Consider the following 6,625-nt stretch of genomic DNA (forward strand, 5'->3'; position numbering starts at 1 on the left):
CCCCCCCCCCCCTAGTTTAACGTCAGTGGAAGAAAAAAGGTGCTCTTTTCTCTGAACCACATGAAATTGTTGCCTCTAGATTGTTAGCAGGTTCAAATCATGATCACAAATACAGCATACAGGGTACTGCTCTTATAAGACATGTAAGATTTACACATCTTTGTGTTTCTGAAAAACTGAATAATTCCATGGAGGGCATTGTAGTCTCTTTAGAAATAATTTAAAGATAAGATATTTCACATTAAATAAGACTGGGATGAGAATAATCAATCCGAGTTTCAGACTAATTCTTTGACCTCAGAAAAAAATAACACTGTACTGTAAATCACTAAAAAAGCAAACACTATACAGTACAACTAGGAGATACTAGAGATACCTATATGTACTGAAATACATACAGTATATGGACAGTTGAATGGCTTGAAAGCAGATTTAGCTATAGATAAGCACAACTAGACATATAATATATACCTGGTGAAATATTAGAGCAAATTTAAAGCAGAAAACAACTAGATATGAACTATAGAAATTTCTTTATAATTTTTTTAAAGTTTATTGCTTTTTTTTTACTTCCCATTTTGTTTTATTTATTCAATAACAGGTTTTCAATGACTGTGGGACCCTGTTTTTATAAATATTTTGACTAATTTGATAATGCTACCAGTAGAATGGTAAAAAAAAAAAACAGGATTAGAAAGAGATATATGAAGGTTAAAGAAATCTGTCCCATCTGCCATTCACTTTGAAATATCGCTCAGTTCAAACAAGGCAAGCCATGATGTGTTGAGTCTGATTTTACAACAATGACAAAACATGAAAACTACAGAACAAGAAGCGTCTCCATGTTACGCATGTAACCATGGTTACATGCGTAACCTGGAGATGTTCCCTTTCAGGAACTTGAGCTGCGTCAAAACGCTATAGGAATGAGTATGCCCACGCCGCCAGAATTACAAATCCCTGCCTAGTGTGGAAGGGCACAGCTAGAGCGAGAGAACAGAAGAGCCTGAAGTGGCTCGCATTTCTAGGCCATAGACCCTGATGAACATGAGGGGCGTGGACCAACCCGCAGCGTTGCAGATGTCCTGCATAGGCACACCTGCTAAAAAGGCCTTGGAGGCCGCCACACTTCTAGTCGAGTGAGCCTTGACCCCCAATGGCAAGAGGAGATCAGAGGACTCATAAGCAATGGAAATGGCATCTACAATCCACCGGCCGAGGGTCTGCTTAGTAGCAGGAAGACCTCTCTTAGCTTCTGCTGGTCAGGCTCCCGGAAGTGAGGAGGACAGAAGGCCTGGAGTACGACAGGCCATGGTGTAGAGGAGGCGACTTTAGGGACATACCCCGTTCGAGGGTCGAGAAACACTTTGGCCAATGTGTTGTCGGTGCGCACCAACACATGGCGATCTCTTAGGTCCGGGAGAAAGTGTTTCAAAGCTAGAAACACGGCAATTGATGTGCCACTGATATGGCGACCACTCCACAGACTGCGGGCTGAGTGACCACTCATGACCGCTCCCCAACCAGTAGTCTGTCGCTAGCGTTACGAGGCGACAAGGAGCTCCCAGCACCGGGTCCTAAAACAAGAACCAAGGTTTCCTTCACATGTCTAAGGCACGAATGCAGCACCGCGTGACATTAAGCATGCAAAGCGGGTTTCCCCTCGGGGAGAACCCCTTGGTCTTGAGCCACCACTGTAGGGGTTTCATGTACAGCAGGCCAAAAGGTATCACGTTGGACCCAGCTGACATCAGACCCAGCAGTCTCTGAAACTGCTTGACAGTGAGTGACTGACCTTCTCTCACTCTCTTGACTGCCGTGAGGATCGACTCGATCCGAGCAGGAGACAAAAGTGCCTGCATCGCGGTCGAATCCAACACCACGCCCAGATAAGTGGTCCTCTGTAATGGAGAAAGCACACTTTCCTTGGTGTTTAGTCTTAACCCCAACTCTTTCACTATCTGCTCTGAATGAGCTAATATCAACCAATCGTCGATGTAGTTGAGTATGCGGATGCCCTGGAGTCGCAGAGGAGCCAGAGCAGCATCCACACACTTGGTGAAAGTGTGGGGTGAGAGTGCAAGGCCGAAAGGAAGAACCCGATACTGGTAAGCTTTGCCCCCAAAGCAAACCTCAGGAACTTCCTGTGATGAGGAAGGATGGAGATATAGAAGTATGTGTCTTTTAGATCGATTGTGACAAATCAGTCCTCAGACCTGATCTGAGACACTACTTGTTTGAGTGTGAGCATCCTGAACTTCAGTCGCATGACTGAACGGTTCAACTGATGCAGATCTAAAATGGGACGCAAACCTCCATCCTTCTTCGGAACGATGAAGTACCGGCTGTGGAACCTGGACTCTCTTCCACAAGGAGGGACCACCTCGATGGCCTCCTTCCTCAAAAGAGTATCTACTTCTTGTTCCATTACCACAGCCTGCTCGGGACCCACCAAGGTGGGGATAACCCCATTGAACTGAGGCGGAGGAGTACCAACTGGATTCTGTAGCCTCTCTCTACAGTGTGCAGGACCAACTGATACACATTTGGCAGTAGTTTCCACGCTGCCTCGAGACTGACCTCTAGTGTAATCAGAGCGGCAAGCTCAGTGCCCTGAAGCGGCGGACCAGCAGGGGACGGCCGTACTAGCTGCTCTAGAGACCTCCGTGGAGGTAGCGAGCCTCTTAGCACCACTACGTTTCCGGGTGATAACTGAGAGAAGCACTCGCCGGAGACCGCTGCGCCCTGGAACACTGGCAGGGTTGGCAGACTGATCTCCTGAGGGTTTTGCGGAGAGACGGGCACCGTGTGATGCGGTGTACACCGCTCTTCCCCAGAGGGGCCTGCCCTCCGAGGTCCTGAGCCATGGCATCAGGAGTCTCATAGCTGAAGTCTCCTATTGAAAATGACGGTCCTCAGACCCACACCATCTGCTAGGAAGACTAGACTGATAGACCCAGAGCCTGCTCGGGGCAGGACCCAATAGGGCACGCTTGGCAGGGGCTCCCACACCATCAGGTGACCTACAAAGGGAATCAGTCTCTCGAGACTGACCTCTGGTGTAATCAGAGCGGCTAGCTCAGTGCCCTAAAGCGGCGAACCGGCAGGGGATGGCCAAACTAGCTACTTTAGAGACCTCCGAAGAGGTAGCGAGCCTCCTAGAGAAGCACTCGCCAGAGACCGCATTGCCCTGAAGCACCGTGAGTGGCAGGATTGGCAGACCGATCTCCTGAGGGCACTGAGGAGAGACGGGCACCGTGTAATGCGGTGTTTACCGCTCTTCCCCAGAGGGGGCTGGCCCTCAGAAGTCCTAGGTCTTAGGCATCAGGACGTTTTAGACGAAGACTATCCAGCGACAATGACAGTCCGCAGAACCACCTTCCGTTAGAAGCCTTCGGCCTGGGAGCGTCACTCTGACTCTAGACTCTGCGGAGTACGAGAAGTGACGCCCCCAGAATGAGGAGCTGGAACATGGTAGGTTGGGACTGCTCCCGCCCAGCAACCCCTGAAGAAAGGTAAACATTTGCTCTCACTTAAGAATTTTTTATCCCAAGAGCCCCTGTATATCTAAATTCTCATAGTCAGATAAGTACTTCATTTAATTTCTCAGAATTAAATGCAGCCAAACAACCAAATGAGTAAACATGGTCTGGTGTGATAAGATTAATATCAAAAACCAAAAATGATGTATTTACTTTTCTTTTATGTAAAGCACTTTGAATTACCATTGTGTATGAAATGTGCTATATAAATAAACTTGCCTTGCCTAATGCATGCATTGCCTCAGCAATGTGCCCGCTCGGTCACACAAACAATATCAATCTCCTTGGAGAAAGATAAATGCCGCAGCGAGCTCTCACTCAGAGGGGGAAGAAACCGCAGTGTGGGCTTCCGAGCTTTAAGAGCGAGCGCTAGATCTAGGGAACGTGGGTGGAGATAGGGAGAGCCCGTCTCCAACCCATCCGCCAGATCATGTGCGATCCCCGCGAACTCAATCGCTGCCATGCCTCAGCAGGAGTGGGACCGGAACCGCAAGATCACAGGCATGGAAACATTTCTTTGGAGCGTGCCTGGTGAGGGCGGAGCGCTTAACAGCGGGAAAGGCACAATCAGCCCCCCGAGAGCTGACTGTGCGAGCTCCGCTCCCCAGTAATGCTGCTCATTATAATATTAGGCATAATATGCTTGTGTAACTGATGCTTGAGCAACTGGCGAGCTCATTGACGCCCTCCATATCAACCTCCTCGGAGGAAGACAGGCAGAGCATCGAGCCCTCTCCCCGGGGGGGAAGAACCGCAGCGCAGGCTTCCGAACCCCGAGTGCGGGCTCTGGATCTGGTGGGTGAGGAAGAAGATAGGTACTCGCCCATCTACATTCCCTCCACCAGATCCCTATGCGAACCCCACGAGCACAGCCGCCGCTCTGCCCCGGGGAAAGCGGAGCCGGCACCGCGAGAAACGCTAGTGAAGGCTCCATCCTCAAAGAGAGCCTTCTGAGAGTGAAGCAAGGCAGAAACAAATGCTGCGCCCTGGCGCCCTGGAACACTGGCAGGGTTGGCAGACTGATCTCCTGAGGGTTTTGCGGAGAGACGGGCACCGTGTGTACACCGCTCATGACGGTCCTCAGACCCGCACCATCTGCTAGGAAGACTAGACTGATAGACCCAGAGCCTGCTCGGGGCAGGACCCAATAGGGCACGCTTGGCAGGGGCTCCCACACCATCAGGTGACCTACAAAGGGAATCAGTCTCTCGAGACTGACCTCTGGTGTAATCAGAGCGGCTAGCTCAGTGCCCTAAAGCGGCGAACCGGCAGGGGATGAGCTACTTTACTACTTTAGAGACCTCCGAAGAGGTAGCGAGCCTCCTAGAGAAGCACTCGCCAGAGACCGCATTGCCCTGTGAGTGGCAGAGTGGCAGGATTGGCAGACCGATCTCCTGAGGGCACTGAGGAGAGACGGGCACCGTGTAATGCGGTGTTTACCGCTCTTCCCCAGAGGGGGCTGGCCCTCAGAAGTCCTAGGTCTTAGGCATCAGGACGTTTTAGACGAAGACTATCCAGCGACAATGACAGTCCGCAGAACCACCTTCCATTAGAAGCCTTCGGCCTGGGAGCGCCACTCTGACTCTAGACTCTGCGGAGTACGAGAAGTGACGCCCCCAGAATGAGGAGCTGGAACATGGTAGGTTGGGACTGCTCCCGCCCAGCAACCCCTGAAGAAAGGTAAACATTTGCTCTCACTTGAGAATTTTTTATCCCAAGAGCCCCTGTATATCTAAATTCTCATAGTCAGATAAGTACTTCATTTAATTTCTCAGAATTAAATGCAGCCAAACAACCAAATGAGTAAACATGGTCTGGTGTGATAAGATTAATATCAAAAACCAAAAATGATGTATTTACTTTTCTTTTATGTAAAGCACTTTGAATTACCATTGTGTATGAAATGTGCTATATAAATAAACTTGCCTTGCCTAATGCATGCATTGCCTCAGCAATGTGCCCGCTCGGTCACACAAACAATATCAATCTCCTTGGAGAAAGATAAATGCCGCAGCGAGCTCTCACTCAGAGGGGGAAGAAACCGCAGTGTGGGCTTCCGAGCTTTAAGAGCGAGCGCTAGATCTAGGGAACGTGGGTGGAGATAGGGAGAGCCCGTCTCCAACCCATCCGCCAGATCATGTGCGATCCCCGCGAACTCAATCGCTGCCATGCCTCAGCAGGAGTGGGACCGGAACCGCAAGATCACAGGCATGGAAACATTTCTTTGGAGCGTGCCTGGTGAGGGCGGAGCGCTTAACAGCGGGAAAGGCACAATCAGCCCCCCGAGAGCTGACTGTGCGAGCTCCGCTCCCCAGTAATGCTGCTCATTATAATATTAGGCATAATATGCTTGTGTAACTGATGCTTGAGCAACTGGCGAGCTCATTGACGCCCTCCATATCAACCTCCTCGGAGGAAGACAGGCAGAGCATCGAGCCCTCTCCCCGGGGGGGAAGAACCGCAGCGCAGGCTTCCGAACCCCGAGTGCGGGCTCTGGATCTGGTGGGTGAGGAAGAAGATAGGTACTCGCCCATCTACATTCCCTCCACCAGATCCCTATGCGAACCCCACGAGCACAGCCGCCGCTCTGCCCCGGGGAAAGCGGAGCCGGCACCGCGAGAAACGCTAGTGAAGGCTCCATCCTCAAAGAGAGCCTTCTGAGAGTGAAGCAAGGCAGAAACAAATGCTCGCAATGCAGGCAGTCAACTCCCTCGAGAGCAGACTCTGCGTGCTTCGCTCCCAAGCAGACAACACACAAACTGTGTGTGTCCCCACCCGAATATAGCGCGGGCAGGGATGAACACACAGCCTGAACGCTGCCTGCTCTCACCCAAATGCTTCTATTGACTGAAGCTTTGACATAATGGAGCTTATAAGTGGACAAACAACACTAAATAAGACTCACAACAGATAGCGACTGACACACACACACACACACACACACAGAGCGCTTGCTAAATGACAGAAAGCTGACGCCGGTGTCACCGCACATGCGTTTATGCTTCCTGGTCACTACGTCACACCGCCCGTGACGTCTCGCCCATCCATTGAACTGATTACACATGTGATTCAGAGCGTGGTCA

The 6,625-nt window shown here is 50.6% G+C and overlaps 1 protein-coding gene across 1 annotated transcript in view; it reads right to left on the reverse strand.

Annotated features, from left to right (window-relative positions):
• Positions 1-6,625, reverse strand: part of LOC107598185 (rab effector MyRIP-like) — a 184,349-nt gene that overhangs the window by 2,816 nt on the left and 174,908 nt on the right.

Source organism: Sinocyclocheilus grahami, unplaced genomic scaffold (assembly GCF_001515645.1).
Source record: "Sinocyclocheilus grahami isolate Dianchi unplaced genomic scaffold, SAMN03320097.WGS_v1.1 scaffold247.1, whole genome shotgun sequence".
Classification (NCBI taxonomy): Eukaryota; Metazoa; Chordata; class Actinopteri; order Cypriniformes; family Cyprinidae; genus Sinocyclocheilus; species Sinocyclocheilus grahami.